The sequence below is a fragment of the Manis pentadactyla genome, chromosome 10, assembly GCF_030020395.1.
Source record: "Manis pentadactyla isolate mManPen7 chromosome 10, mManPen7.hap1, whole genome shotgun sequence".
NCBI classification, from domain to species: domain Eukaryota; kingdom Metazoa; phylum Chordata; class Mammalia; order Pholidota; family Manidae; genus Manis; species Manis pentadactyla.
Genome location: NC_080028.1, coordinates 94,003,400 through 94,019,068, shown reverse-complemented (window position 1 = coordinate 94,019,068; position 15,669 = coordinate 94,003,400). Strand labels below are relative to the sequence as shown.

The following is a 15,669-nucleotide window of genomic DNA, read 5'->3' as shown; positions in this document are numbered from 1 at the left end:
TGTGACGGACACTGTGTTGATTGCTCTCCATCTCTCCCCTCCCCTCAGACCCACTCTGCACACCCCTGCATCCTGGCTGTGCCCCGAGGGCTGGTCTGTAAGCCCCCTGGTCCTCCAGCAGGCTCCTTGGCCTTGACTTCGGGTTGGGTTCAGCCAATGGGGGGGCTGCAGGAGCGAGGTGGGGCTGTTTACTCCAGTTCCTTCTCTGCTGAACCACTCCACCTGCTGCTGGGGGCCTCTCACCACTGCTGCTTCTGCCTGGTCCGATCGTTTTGCCCCTTTGGGGTAGCAGTGGCTTCCCAGAGTCCCCTGTGCATTCCCTTAACCCTGTCCACACCGGTGCACACAGCCCTTTCCTAAACTCTTGCTCGCCCCTGGGTGTCCCCGCTGCTTCCTCCAGGCCTCTGCTGACACAGCGCCTGAGAAAGGGCACGAAGCTTCCAGACACATTCAGTGTTAACCTCCACTCCCTTGTTCAGTCTCCCAGGGAGGCAACCTCAACTGCAAAGCCTGTAAAATGACCACGAAGCTGCAAAACGTTGACTGTTCATTTGATTTACAGAAAGCTTGTCGCAGGAGACAGCATCAGCTCCCCGACATACTGTTCTCACCGGGCTCATCAAACTTGTGTGAGCTGGTCTGTCACTACTTTGTGCATTGGGGAGATCTTCCGTTTTCTCCGGGGTGGGCCCACTCACGCCTCTAACAGATCCAGATGCAAATGCCTCCCCCGTCCCACCCCCCCGCTGCCCCATCTCTGGTTTTCTACCTGTTCCCACTGAATGCCCTCTGCGCGGGCAATGCAGCTCAGCCCTGGACTTCGATGAGTAGGAATTAACTGGCGCCCATGTGAAATGGGATTGAGACCAACTCCTGGCACCGAGATGCCTGCAATCTGGGAGCCCAGGATGCCCACAGAAAGAAGCAGACAACTGCAGGGGTCCTGGACCTCAGTCACAAGCTTTATTGTCTTGAGCACAGACTGGCCACACTTCAACAATTCCACTTTCGGGAGAGGAAGGGCGCGGGAGGACTTGGGATGGGGACGTGGCTGAGCCCACACGGGGCAGGCGGACCTGCTCACAGGGATAGAGCTTCCCTGCCACAGCCCCCTGCAAGCCCACCCTGGGGCTCAGTCGCCCCTGATGTGGGCCTTTGCCTGTTAGTAGATGAATCAGTGCCTCCTGTGGGCAGGCAAGCTGCCTGATTTTGCTGGGAAGAGTAGTATTTGACTCTGCATTAGGCCACTAAAGCATCTCTTCTAGACTGCTGTTAATAAAACCACGTGCAAGAGCTACCAAAAGCCACTGGGGAGAGGGGAGGGGGCGGTGAGGCTGACTGGCTGCCCCCAGGGCATGTACTGCATACTGGTCCTGGTACACGTCAGAGCACCACGATGGGGCATCAGGCTGCCCCCTTCATCCCTGGCAGGGGAGGCTCCAAGTGGAGGCCAGCCCTCTGCGGTGGTGCTGGGCACAGGGCAGTAACTTTCCAGCCCTCCAGCTCTAGAGGTTGGGGCTGCTGGGCCAGTGCTGGCTCTCCTGCTACACACAGGCCTGGAGTAACTCAGGAGGGCTTGAGAGGAAGGGGGAGAGACAGATTTTTCTTGCTGCCAACAACCCTTGGGGGCTTTTCTTGGCTACAGGAAATGGGTGGGGCTTAAAAAGCTCTGGGCAGATGCCTGGTGAGACCAAAGGGTGCCTGTTGGCACATGTGCATTCTGATGGGTGTGCACAGCACACACATTCCTCAACACTCACCCACGTCTACCTGGGTATGTGCACAGCTAGGCTGCCCATGTGTACCTGGCAGGCCTGGGGCTCAGTCCTGGGACCCAAGTGTGAGCTTCGGTGTCGCCCGAGTGTGGCTGGCTGCAAATGCATTCCCCGTGTGGCCGTGTGTGCACACATGACCCCTGAGTGTGCATGTGTCAAGGGTCTGTGGATACCTATGTCAGAGCTTCGCGAGCACATCTGCGGGTGGGAGGCCCAGTTCTGGAACACCCAGTCAGCCCAGGGGTCACCATATTACTGACCAGCCAAGACATGCCTAAAGCCCTGGCTCTGGGCTTTCCTGGGCCACCCAACCCCAGCTCCAAGTCAGGTCAGTGGTCTTGGTGAGGAGAGGGGCTCCCAAATTTCCTAATACTGTGGCTTCTGGCCTTGGTGACCACTCTGTGGCCAGCAGCTTGGAGCTGTGTGTGTGTTGGTGTTGGGGGCTGTGGGGGAAGAAGAACCTTGTCCCCCAACACCTCGAACATGGCTGGGCAGACAGGCTGAAGGGAACCTGTACCACTATTTGAAGGAGGCTCAGTATATGGGGACAAAGAGCCCTGGGGACAGCCTTGGCCTCGAAGTGGCTGCAGAGAAGGGGGTCCCCACTTGGCTCCTGAGGGCTGGACTTCCCTCCTCAGTACCTGCATGAAGCTGGGCCTCCTGTGACCCTTTCCCAGGACAATGACTCTCTGGGTCTGAGGGGGACACAGGAGAAGGAGGGGAAGAAAGGGCGGGCAGGGACATGTCCACGATACCAAAATGGTCCTCAGACAGCTCAAGGGCTTGGCCGGGTCACCCCACCTCCCAGAACAAACTCCAGAAACTGCCGGGAGTCCAGGGTGTCCCAGCTGAAGGCCCCAGGGCCAGGCTAGGGCTGTACCCCTCTCTGTGGGAGGTCATGCTTGAGGAAGCCTCCTGGTCCGGCAGGGGGTCTGGGGCTGGGGATTGTCCGCAGCAGTGGGCACATCATTGTTACAAACACTGTGGTCTCCAAAGTGACAGTCCTGGCCCCTCCCTGGAGGGGGGCCTGCCGGGGCAAGCCGGAGGGGTGCTGGTGTGGATGGGGCTGCTCCACAGTATCCCTCGGAGTCAGTGCTTTTCCTGGAGAGAACAAGGGATTGATCAGCAGGAGCCTCTGAAAGTGGCAGAGAGGGGTCAGGCAGGAAGTGGGGTGGGACACCTGGGGGAGTAGTATGTGCCAAGGCCCTGGGGCAGGAAGAGTCTCTTTGCTGTGTGTTTGGGCCATGGTGAGACAGGAAGGAAGGAGCACTTTAGGGGAAGTTGAGGGAAAGAGGCAAGAGCCAATGGGTTTTACAAAGGCACTGAGTGCCTGTGTTGGGGACTGGGTAGGAGGAAATGAGAACCAGAACTGAGGCTCCCAGCCTAGGTTTTCAAGTCTGTAACTGGGATGACCCCATATACCTCACAGGGTTGCTGGAAGGACAAAGCCACAAAAGTTATGGACATCAGGTCCTGGGGGGGAGGCACCTCACATACGGCAGCTGCTTGGCACACACAGCCTTTGTACTTCCCCTGCTGCCCTGCATGCAGGTCTGGTATAGGGTCCTGTCCTCCCCCATGGGCCTGGCCCTTGAAAGACTGTGTGGCCAAGCTTCTCCTGTCTCTAGGTGAGCATCGTGGCCAGGAGCCCCATAGTCTGAGTTGGAAGGATGATGACTTCCTCCCCTGCTCCTGCCTCCCTTGCCCAAGGTCACTCAGAGTGCTGTGGCCAGGGACAGAGAGGGACAGAGCTGGCACAGGGCTCCTCCCACCCGGGCAGGCTGGCATGTGGGATCCAAGAGGGTGCCTATAGCCCTGGGTGCCAGGGGTAAACTTCGTGGTGGGGGCCACCAAGTACTCCTTAAAACATAACAGCCAAGCAAAGACCCAACCATCATGGGCGTCACAGCACCCTTCCGGCCCATGAAGTTCTAGAAAACCAATTTTACACCCACAATTCTATAAATCGCAGAATTTACAGAGATTGCTTGAGGAGGAGACAAAATGCTTATGTTTAAAGTATTCATATACCGTATGATACCTACTCTATTAAAATGATGTAAGTGCCACTTTGCAACCATCACAGCACAGACTGGCTCAGGTGAGAGTCACCAACAGACGCTCAGTCCAGGGGGCAGCTTCGGGGAGGAGCAGAGGATTCACGTGGTCTTAAAGTCTCCCCACAGACTGCTCGTTAGGAAAACCAGTAACTATATACAGTGGAGAAATCAGACTCCTTGGCCAGGGATTAAAATTCACATCAGGAACGAAGGGCAGATGGACATCATGTCCCCCAGCCGTGGTGTCGGGAGAAGGGCACGACACAGACAAGGTGCTCCTGCCTGGAAGGTATAACCTGGCTCTAATCACGAGGAACTATCAAACCCCAAAATGAGGAATCTTCTATTAAAAAAAGAGGGGGGACTATATTTCAAAAATGCCATGTCATAAACGGAAGAGAAATAGAGGAAATGTCCCAGATTAAAGGAGACTAAAGACTTACAACCATTGACTGCAATAAATAACAACTAAATGCAATAACCCTCAGGCTGGATCCTGAACTGGGGGGAAAGAGCCATGGAAGGAGCCCCCAGGTCAACCAAAGAAAGCGAGCATGGTGAGTGATTAGATAAAAACCTCACATGGCATAAAAGTCTTAGAAAAAAACAGGCAAAAATCTCTTGGACATAAACATGAATGACTGCTTCATGAACATATCTCCCCGGGCAAGGGAAACAGAAGCAAAAATGAACAGGTGGGACTATATCAAGCTGAAAAGCTTCTGTACAGCAAAGGACACCACCAATAGAACAAAAAGGCATCCTACAGTATAGGAGAATATATTCATAAATGACAGATCCGATAAAGGGTTGACATCCAAAATATATAGAGTTCACACACCTCAACAAACAAAAAGCAAATAATCCAATTAAAAAATGGGCAGAGGAACTGAACAAGACACTTCTCCAAAGAAGAGATCCAGATGGCCAACAGACACATGAAAAGATGCTCCACATCGCTAATCATCAGGGAAATGCAAATTAAAACCACAAAGAGGTATCACCTCACACCAGTTAGGATGGCAACATAGAAAAGCCTAGGAACAAGAAATGCTGGCAAGGATGCAGAGGAAGGGAAACCCTCCTATACTGATAGTGGGAATGTAAATTAGTTCAACCATTGTGGAAAGCAGTATGGAGGTTCCTCAAAAAACTAAAAATAGAAATACCATTTGACCCAGTAATTCTACTCCTAGGAATTTACCCAAAGAAAACAAGATCCCAGATTCAAAAAGACATATGCACCCTATGTTTGTTGCAGCACTATTTACAATAGCCAAGATATGGAAGCAACATAAGTGTGCATCAGTAGATGAATGGATAAAGAAGATGTGACACACATACAAAATGAACGCTACTCAGCCGTAAGAAAAAAACGAAATTCTACCATTTGTAACAACATGGATGGAGCTGGAAGATATTATCCTCACTGAAATAAGCCAGGCAGAGAAAGACAAGAAGTACCAAATGATTTCACTCATTTGTGGAGTATAACAACAAAGCAAATCTGAAGGAAGGAAACACCAGCAGACTCACAGACTCCAAGAAGGAACCAGTGGTTACCAAAGGGGAGTGCTGGGTGAGTGGGAATGGAAAGAGAAGGGGACTAAGGGGCATTATGATTGGCATACATGGTGTGGGCACTTACAGGGAAGACAGTGTAGCAGAGAAGACAAGTAGTGACTTTGTGGCATGTTGGTATGCTGATGGACAGTGACTGTGGTTGGGTTTGGGGGGACTTGATAATATGGGGGAATGTAATGACCACAATGTTGCTCATGTGAAACCTTTGTAAGATTGTATATCAATGATACCTTAATAAAAAAAAATAAAATGCACAGAAAAAATATATATATAACTTACTAAAATGTATTGAAAAAGAAACAGAAAACCCAAATAAACCGATAACCATTTTTCAAATAGGGAGTTTAATATCCAACCACCAATCGGTCCTATTGTGGAATGAACAACCAAATTGTGGTTTATTCATATAGTGGAATACCATACAGATGTTAGTTCCACAACTAGGAATAAATACCAGCAGGAATAAATCTGAAAAAGACTATTTGGAATGGATACTTGGACAAAAGGAATTGTAGAGCATGGTACCATGGCATGAACTGGTAAGATACACAATAGTAGTATCTATTCTTCAGAAATGAAAGGGGTTGAATGTGGTAGGGGCTGTGGAAGCTAGGATGACTTGGGGCCCAGCATGGCCTGGAGGGGTCAGTGTTCAGCTGGGGTGCCTGGTGCCATGAAAAATGCACCAGGGCCAACAGGTCTTCCCAGTTTTTGAAGACAAACAAGAAATCAAGACATTTATGTGAATTATGTTCTAAGTCTTTTAAAGACTGAGGTAGGAAGCTCTTTTGTAGGAGGGTCAAATTTGGTCTGTGCCGCTCTCCCCCTCCAGATTTTTATTATTTTTATTTTTTATTTTTTAATTTTTGCTATAATAAATTTACAATTACATGAAGAACACTGTTTACCAGGCTACCCCCCTTACCAAGTCCCCCCCCCACTACAGTCACTGTCCATCAGCGTAGTAAGATGCTGTATAAACCTGTCTTCTCTGTGTTGCACAGCCCTCCCCATACCCCCCACAACACTATACAAGCTAATTGTAAGGCCCCCTTTCTTTTTCCCAGCCCTTATCCCTCCCTTCCCACCCATCATCCCCAGTCCCTTTCCCTTTGGTAACTGTTAGTCCATTCTTGGGTTCTGTGATTGTGCTGCTGTTTTGTTCCTTCAGTTTTTATTTGTTCTTATACTCCACATATGAGTGAAATCATTTGGTACTTGTCTTTCTCTGCCTGGCTTATTTCACTGAGCATAATACCCTCTAGCTCCGTCCACGTTGTTGCAAATGGTAGGATTTGTTTTCTTCTTATGGCTGAATAATGTTCCATTGTGTATATGTACCACATCTTCTTTATCCATTCATTTATTGATGGACACTTAGGTTGCTTCCATTTCTTGGCAATTGTAAATAGTGCTGCAATAAACATAGGGGTGCATCTGTCTTTTTCAAACTGGGCTGCTGCATTCTTAGGGTAAATTCCTAGAAGTGGAATTCCTGGGTCAAATGGTATTTCTATTTTGAGCATTTTGAGGAACCTCCATACTGCTTTCCACAATGGTTGAACTAATTTACATTCCCACCAGCAGTGTAGGAGGGTTCCCCTTTCTCCACAACCTCGCCAACATGTGTTGTTGTTTGTCTTTTGGATGGTAGCCGTCCTTACTGGTGTGAGGTGATATCTCATTGTGGTTTTAATTTGCATTTCTCTGATGACAAGCTATGTGGAGCATCTTTTCATGTGTTCATCTGAATTTCTTCTTTAGAGAACTGTCTATTCAGCTCCTCTGCCCATTTTTTAATTGGATTATTTGCTTTTTGTTTGTTGAGCTGTGTGAGCGCTTTATATATTTTGGATGTCAAGCCTTTATCAGATCTGTCATTTATGAATACATTCTCCCATACTGTAGGATACCTTTTTGTGCTATTGATGGTGTCCTTTGCTGTACAGAAGCTTTTCAGCTTGATATAGTCCCACTTGTTCATTTTTGCTTTTGTCTCCATTGCCCAGGGAGATATGTTCAAGAAGAGGTCACTCATGTTTATGTCTAAGAGATTTTTGCCTATGTTTTTTCCTAAGAGTTTTATGGTTTCATGACTTATGTTCAAGTCTTTGATCCATTTCGAATTTACTTTTGTGTATGGGGTTAGACAGTGATCCAGTTTCATTTTCTTACATGTAGCTGTCCAGTTTTGCCAGCACCATCTGTTGAAGAGACTGCCATTTCCCCATTGTATGTCAATGGCTCCTTTATTGAATATTAATTGACCATATGTTTGGGTTAATGTTTGGAGTCTCTATTCTGTTCCATTGGTCTGTGGCTCTGTTCTTGTGCCAGTACCACATTGTCTTGATTACTGTGGCTTTGTAGTAAAGCTTGAAGTTGGGGAGTGAGATCCCCCCCAACTTTATTCTTCCTTCGCAGGATTTCTTTAGCTATTCGGGGTCTTTGGTGTTTCCATATGAATTTTTGAACTATTTGTTCCAGTTCATTGAAGAATGCTGCTGGTAATTTATAGGGATTGCATCAAATCTGTATATTGTGTTGGGCAGGATGGCCATTTTGACGATATTAATTCTTCATAGCCAGGAGCATGGGATGAGTTTCCATTTGTTAGTGACCTCTTTAATTTATCTTAAGAGTGTCTTATAGTTTTCAGGGTATAGGTCTTTCAGTTCCTTGGTTAGGTTTATTCCTAGGTATTTTATTCTTTTTGATGCTATTGTGAACGGAATTGTTTTCCTGATTTCTCTATTAGTTCGTTGTTAGTGTATAGGAAAGCCACAGATTTTTGTGTGTTAATTTTGTATCCTGCAACTTTGCTGAATTCCAGTATCAGTTCTAGTAGTTTTGGATTGGAGTCTTTAGGGTTTTTTATGTACAATATCATGTCATCTGCAAATAGTGACAGTTTAACTTCTTCTTTACCAATCTGGATTCCTTGTATTTCTTTATTTTGTCTAATTGCCATGGGTAGCACCTCCAGTACTATATTGAATAACAGTGGGGAGAGTGGGCATCCCTGTCTTGTTCCCAATTTCAGAGGAAAAGCTTTCAGCTTCTTGCTGTTCAGTATGATGTTGGCTATGGGTTTATCATATATGGCCTTTATTATGTTGAGGTACTTGCCCTCTATGCCCATTTTGTTGAGAGTTTTTATCATGAATGGATGTTGAATTTTGTCGAATGCTTTTTCTGCATCTATGGAGATGATCATGTGGTTTTTGTCTTTCTTTTGGTCGATGCGGTGGATGATGATGGATTTTCGAATGTTGTACCATCCTCGCATCCCTGGGATGAATCCCACTTGGTCATGGTGTATGATCCTTTTGATATATTTTTGAATTCGGTTTGCTAATATTTTGTTGAGTATTTTTGCATCTATCTTCATCAGGGACATTGGTCTGTAATTGTCTTTTTTGGTGGGGTCTTTGCCAGGTTTTGGTATTAGGGTGATGTTGGCTTCATAGAATGAGTTTGGGAGTATTCTCTCCTATTTTTTGGAAAACTTTAAGGAGAATGGGTATTATGTCTTCTCTGTATGTCTGATAAAATTCCAAGGTAAATCCATCTGGCTCGGGGGTTTTGTTCTTGGGTAGTCTTTTGATTACCACTTCAATTTCATTGCTGGTAATTGGTCTGTTTAGATTTTCTGTTTCTTTCTGGGTCAGTCTTGGAAGGTTGTATTTTTCTAGGAAGTTGTGCATTTCTCCTAGGTTTTCCATCTTGTTACCATATAGGTATTCATAGTATTCTCTAATAATTCTTTGTATTTCTGTGGGGTCCGTCATGATTTTTCCTTTCTCATTTTTGATTCTGTTGATGTGTGTTGATTCTCTTTTTCTCTTAATAAATCTGGCTAGAGGCTTATCTATTTTGTTTATTCTCTTGACGAACCAGCTCTCGGTTTCATTGATATTTTTTCTATTGTTTTATTCTTCTCAGTTTTGTTTATTTCTTCTCTGATCTTTATTATGTCCCTCCGTCTCCTGACCTGAGGCCTCATTTGTTCTTCTTTTTCCAATTTTGATAATTGTGACATTAGATTATTCATCTGGGATTGTTCTTCCTTCTTTAAATATGCCTGGATTGCTATATACTTTCCTCTTAAGACTGCTTTTGCTGCGTCCCACAGTAGTTAGAACTTTGTGTTGTTGTCATTTGTTTCCATATATTGCTGGATCTCCATTTCAACTTGGTCATTGATTCATTGATTATTTAGGAGCATGTTATTAAGCCTCCATGTGTTTGTGAGCCTTTTTGCTTTCTTTGTACAATTTATTTCTAGTTTTATACCTTTGTGGTCTGAAAAGTTGGTTGCTAGGATTTCAATCTTTTGGAATTGACTGAGGCTCTTTTTGTGGCCTAGTGTGTGGTCCATTCTGGAAAATGTTCCATGTGCACTTGAGAAGAATGTGTATCCTGTTGCTTTTGGATGTAGAGTTCTGTAGATGTCTATTAGGTCCATCTGTTCTAGTGTGTTGTTCAGTGCCTCTGTGTCCTTACTTATTTTCTGTCTGGTGGATCTGTCCTTCAGAGTGAGTGGTGTATTGAAGTCTCCCAAAATGAATTCATTGCATTCTATTTCCTCCTTTAATTCTGTTAGTATTTGTTTCACATATGTTGGTGCTCCTGTGTTGGGTGCATATATATTTTTAATGGTTACATCCTCTTGTTGGACTGAGCCCTTTATCATTATGTAATGCCCTTCTTTATCTCTTGTTACTTTCTTTGTTTTGAAGTCTATTTTGTCTGATACTAGTATTGCAACACCTGCTTTTTTCTCCCTGTTGTTTGCATGAAATATCTTTTTCCATCCCTTGTCTTTTAGTCTGTGCATGTCTTTGGGTTTGAGGTGAGTCTCTTGTAAGCAGCATATGGATGGGTCTTGCTTTTTTATCCATTCTATTACTCTGTGTCTATTGATTGGTGCATTCAGTCCATTTACATTTAGGGTGATTATTGAAAGATATGTACTTATTGCCATTGCAGGCTTTAAGTTTGTGGTTACCAAAGGTTCAAGGTTAGCTTCTTTACTATCTTACTGTCTAACTCAACTTGCTTATTGAGGTATTATAAACACTGTCTGATGATTCTTTATGTCTCTCCCTTCTTATTCCTCCTCCTCCATTCATCATATGTGGGACGTTTTGTTCTGTGCTCTTTTTAGGAGTGCTCCCATCTAGAGATGTCCCTCTAAGACACCCTGTAGAGGTGGTTTGTGGGAGGCAAATTCTCTCAACTTTTGCTTGTCTGGGGATTGTTTAATCCTACCTTCATATTTAAATGATAATCGTGCTGGATACAGTATTCTTGGTTCAAGGCCTTTCTGTTTCATTGCATTAAATATATCATGCCATTCTCTTCTGGCCTATAAGGTTTCTGTTGACAAGTCTGACGATAGCCTGATGGGTTTTCCTTTGTAGGTGACCTTTTTTTTCTCTCTGGCTGCCTTTAATACTCTGTCCTTGTCTTTAATCTGTGCCATTTTAATTATTATGTGTCTTGGTGTTGCCCTCCTTGGGTCCCTTGTCATGGGTGTTCTGTGTGCTTATGTGGTCTGAGAGGCCATTTCCTCCCCCAGTTTGGGGAAGTTTTCAGCAATTATTGCTTCAAAGACACTTTCTATCTCTTCTCCTTCTGGTACTCCTATAATGCAATATTGTTCCGTTTTGATTGGTCACATAGTTCTCTTAATATTGTTTCATTTCTGGAGATCCTTTTATCTCTCTCTCCATCCGCTTCTATGCATTCCTGTTCTCTGGTTTCTATTCCATTAATGACCTCTTGCATCCCGTCCATTCTGCTTTTAAGTCCTTCCAAAGACTGTTTTATTTCTGTATTCTCCCTCCTTAGCGCTTGCACATTTCTCTGCAAGTCCATCAGCATGGTTATGACTTTTATTTTTAATTCTTTTTCAGGAAGATTGGTTAAATCTATCTCCCCAGATTCCTTCTTAGGGGAGGATGTGGAGGATGTCTGGGTTAGTCTGGTCTGGATCAAATTTTTCTGCCTGTTCATGTTGAAAGATGCAGTGGTATGCTGTTGGCTCGTCTGTCAGTTGGGAGAACCAAGACCCTTTCCACCTGCTCCTGACCTTTACTGGGACAATGGCGACCCCTAGTGGCTTGTGTTGGGCAGCTGCGCGTAGACTGGGTCTCTGTTTCTTGCCTGGCCGCTATGGAGGAAGCTCCCTTGCTGTGGGCGTGGCCAGCCTCAGGCTGCTGCTCTGCTATGGCAGGGCCGCACCGGAGGGGGAATGGGCGGGGGGCTGTTTATCACCGTGAGGGGTCTCAGAGCTGCGCTGCTACCCAGGGGGTTAGGGCGCCCTGATTTCCCTGGGATTCCCAGCTGCTAGGCTAAATGTCCCGGGACACTTCCATCCAGCTGTGGGGTCCCTGTCCCTTTAAGACTTTCAAAAAGCACTCGCTTTTCTTTGTCCCAGGTGTGCCGGCTGCAGGGACCCGCTCACAGGTTTTACTGTCCTGTTTCACTAGTTTCCCGCACTCTTCGCACTGTGTGTCTGCGTTCTGGGTGCAGATACCTAGGGCTGGGTGTTTAGCCATCCTGGGCTCCCTCTCCCTCCCCGCTCCAACTCCTCTCCTCCTTCCAGGAGCTGGGGTGAGGGGCGCTCAGGTCCTGCCGGGCCGGGGCTTGTATCTTACCCCCTTCGTGAGGCGCTGGGTTCCCGCGGGTGTGGATGTAGTCTGGCTGTTGTCCTGTACCTTCTGGTCTCTCTTTTAGGGATAGTTGTATTTGTTGTATTTTCAAAAATATATATGTTTTTGGGAGGAGATTCCCACTGTCCTACTCACGTCACCATCTTGGCTCCCTCTCCCCCTCCAGTTTGGGACTAAGACAGCACATGAATGGTGCGCTATTATTGAATCACAGGGTCTTTCTGACCATGAAGTTCTGGAGGCTACTGAAGCTCTTAGCAATGCCATCCAACTTGAGGGATGGAACGAAATGGGATGAAGAAGGGGTTTTACTCTAGCTCCAAATATTTTAATCTGATCCCAGTATTCACCGAAGCATCCAGTATTTATGGAGCATCCTCTATGAGGCAGTCCCCCTCTTGGGCTGGGGCTTATCAGCAGGCAAAACAAACTCCCAGCTCTCAAGGAAGACAGACCTTAAATAAGTAAACAATAAATAGATAAATCAGGTGAGACAAGGGCTTGGGAAAAGAACAAGCAGGGCAGGAAAGAGACAACTGGGGTTGTTGTTATTTCAAATAGGGCAGTTAGGGAAGGCTTCTTTAAGCAGAGGCTAAAGGAAGTGAAGGTGGGCACCATTTGGGTATCAGGGGGACAGTAAAAGCAGAGGCTTCAAGTGGAAAGGCAGGTGGAGCTTGAAGCAACAGAGCAAAGAAGCCAGCATGGCTGGGCGAAAAGCGCTTAAGAGAGATTGGGAGGGGACTGGGAGGGTGAGCAGACCCAATTGGGCCCTTTGGGCCATAGTAAGGACATTGGCTCCTAATCAGGAAGACGGGGAAAGCTTGAGCAAAGGAAGTGACATGCCCTAAGTAGCAGGATTTAGGTTTTAGGTGAAGCACTATGGCTGCTGTGTGGGAAACAAATCAAGGGGGCAAGGCTGAAACATCCTTCTCCAGATATTTCCACCTCTTATTAGATACAGTTAAGATCTTTCTTTAACAATTGTTATTTTGCAAAGTCTTCACATTTTTAATGCTCATGAGCTACAGTTTTGGTTGCAAAGGAAACATATGTAGTACTTTTTTTCTTCATTTTCATCATGTATAGATGGAGATACCATGTGTCAATTTCAATTTTTTCTCATATCCATAGGCACTTGTTTGCAATCTTTGCCCTAGAGTAATACTCATGCTTATAACAGAAGCTTTACAGTAGCTCAATACAGATGCATATTGAGATTCATGCAGGAGTTGATCTGTATACATTTGTAGAATATCAGTATGTCTTTTCACATAAATTGATTAAGTCATTGATCTTAATCTCAACATAAAAATGATTCATATTTCAGATTTTAGAGAAGTTAACAGTATTATACCAAACATTATACCAACATTTCAGAACTTAAAAATTGCTGAATATTGAAAACTGATATCAAAATGACTATTATTCCTATTTTATAGACAATGAGCTCGAAATAAAACAATTTGCCTGAGGTCATACAGCTAATATAAATGGCACAGGATTTAAATACAGGCAGTTTGAAATGCAACCTGCAGTCTTACCACCACGCTAAGTCCTTTCAGGCAAAGTGGCATCTAAGCGGGCCTTCAAGGGGCTGCATCCTCCCCACCCTCAGGGAACTTGTAAAGGCTGTGGTATCCACTCTGGAGAAGAATTTAAGGAACGAATTAGGATCAAAGTTCATGAAGACACCTCAGGAGAGGCACATGTAACTCTGCCAAGGAGGCATTTGCAGTGTTTACGGAACTTGAAAGGGTTGGCCTCAATCCTCTGGATCTTAGGTAGGAGGCAGACTGTGTGCCAGAGACAAAGAGGAGAAAGGCCTACAGACAGATAGTTGGAGTGTGGCCCAGGACTGGCCTTGGGTGCTGACTGGGTAGAGAAAGGGGGGATTAAACTTGGAGGGATGAGATGACCCAAGGAAGGTCCTGGGGCCAGGAGAGCCCAAGCCACAGGCCTTCTAGGAGTCTTCCCTCCTTTTACTGTACTAAGGATAAATTAACCACTTCTCCCTCATGTAGGGCCCTGTGGCAGATGACAGAGAGAACTCTCAACATGGATCCATGTACTCCAGGATCTCACCTGGAGGTGACTTTGGACTGGGAGAATTTGGAATTAAAAAAATGTATGGGCATTCAAGAATAAATATTAAGGTCTCAATAAAACTGGAAAGTAAGTAAGAAGAAACAGTTTTCATAGCGATGTGCTATGAGATCAAAGCTATGTTACTGTGGGCAAGTTCCTTCCTCTCTAGGTATTTCCAGCTATAATATAAGAGATTTGGAAATTATACATGTAAAATGCCCATAATGCTGCCAGAACACATAGTGGATAGATGTTCAATACAGATTACTGTGGACCAGGAATTTTACCATTTCCTCATTTAATTTTTACAATTATGAGGTAGGTGACATCCTCCTCTTTTACAGATGGTACAATCAAGATGTTAAGGAGGTTAACTAACTTGCTTGAAGTCACACAGCTAGTAAGAGGCTGAGCCCAGGGTCTACATGACAGTAAACTGGCTTTATTACTTGGGAAAACCAAGACAGAAAAGCAAAAAATGAGTTACTGCTGCTCTGTCAACCCCAGAAGTGGGATAAAGTAGCAGAAAATGCTTAAATATAAAAGTGCTAGACATCTTACTATGCTGATGGACAGTGACTGCAATGGGGGGAGACTTGATAATATGGGTGAATGTAGTAACCACAATGTTGCTTATGTGAAACCTTAAGATTGTATATCGATACCTTAATAATAAATAAAGTGCTAGACATATATTGCAAAAATTCTATAAGGTTCTTTGAAATTGTGCCTACACACACTAGGGTTTGGTGTATTCGTTACTACCACAATCGCAATCACAAAACCTGAGAAATAACCAGTGTAATCCATTCTCATTGCATTTACACTTTCCGCTATTGCCAGATGTCATTAAAGTCAGGACTGGATTCTTTTCCAGCGCTAAAACTTCAGCAAAAGCGAGATGCGCCGACTGTCACTAGTTCAAAGACCATCTAGATTCTCATTTCAACCGCCCCCACCCCCCGCCCTACCAATACCCTGACCACAAGCACACTCTTGGAGGCAGGATTCATATCTGCATCCCCATCGCCTCGCACGTTCGGATCCTGGCCCAATCTCACCCCTTCCAGGCCGTTTGCCCCTGTGCATTCCCAGCGAGTGCCAGCTCTGTGGGTCTCCGCTTTGGAGGAGGTGGCTCTTACTTTGATGTTAGCGAGAGATCCCTTGTTCGAGAAGAGGGTGTCGCAGAGCAGCCAAGCGGAGCAGGCCTCTAGAATCCCTGCAGGGTCTGAAATACGAAAAGCTAAGCGACAGCAGAAAGCGCAGAGGGCACGGCAGAGAGTCCCAGGCCAGTCCGGAGAGGAGCCGTCATAAAGCGCCCAGGGAGCCACCAAATGGCCCGCGTCCACCGCGGGGTGGGGCGGGGCTGGGCGGGGGCTGGAGAAGGCTGCGGCTGAAGCCAGCCCGCCAGCGCACAATGGGCCGGGCCCCGTGAGGCCTGGCGCTGGGCCAACACGCCGCCACACCACACAGGCCGCAGAGCAC

The 15,669-nt window shown here is 45.9% G+C and overlaps 1 long non-coding RNA gene across 1 annotated transcript; it reads right to left on the bottom strand.

Moving 5' to 3' along the window:
• Nucleotides 1-941: 941 nt before the first annotated feature.
• LOC130679161 (uncharacterized) lies at nucleotides 942-15,620 on the bottom strand. Its single transcript, XR_008992194.1, has 2 exons — nucleotides 13,641-15,620; nucleotides 942-2,876 (listed from the first exon to the last, which is right to left on the bottom strand). It is a non-coding gene; the product is annotated as an uncharacterized LOC130679161 (long non-coding RNA).
• Between the last annotated feature and the right edge of the window lie 49 nt (nucleotides 15,621-15,669).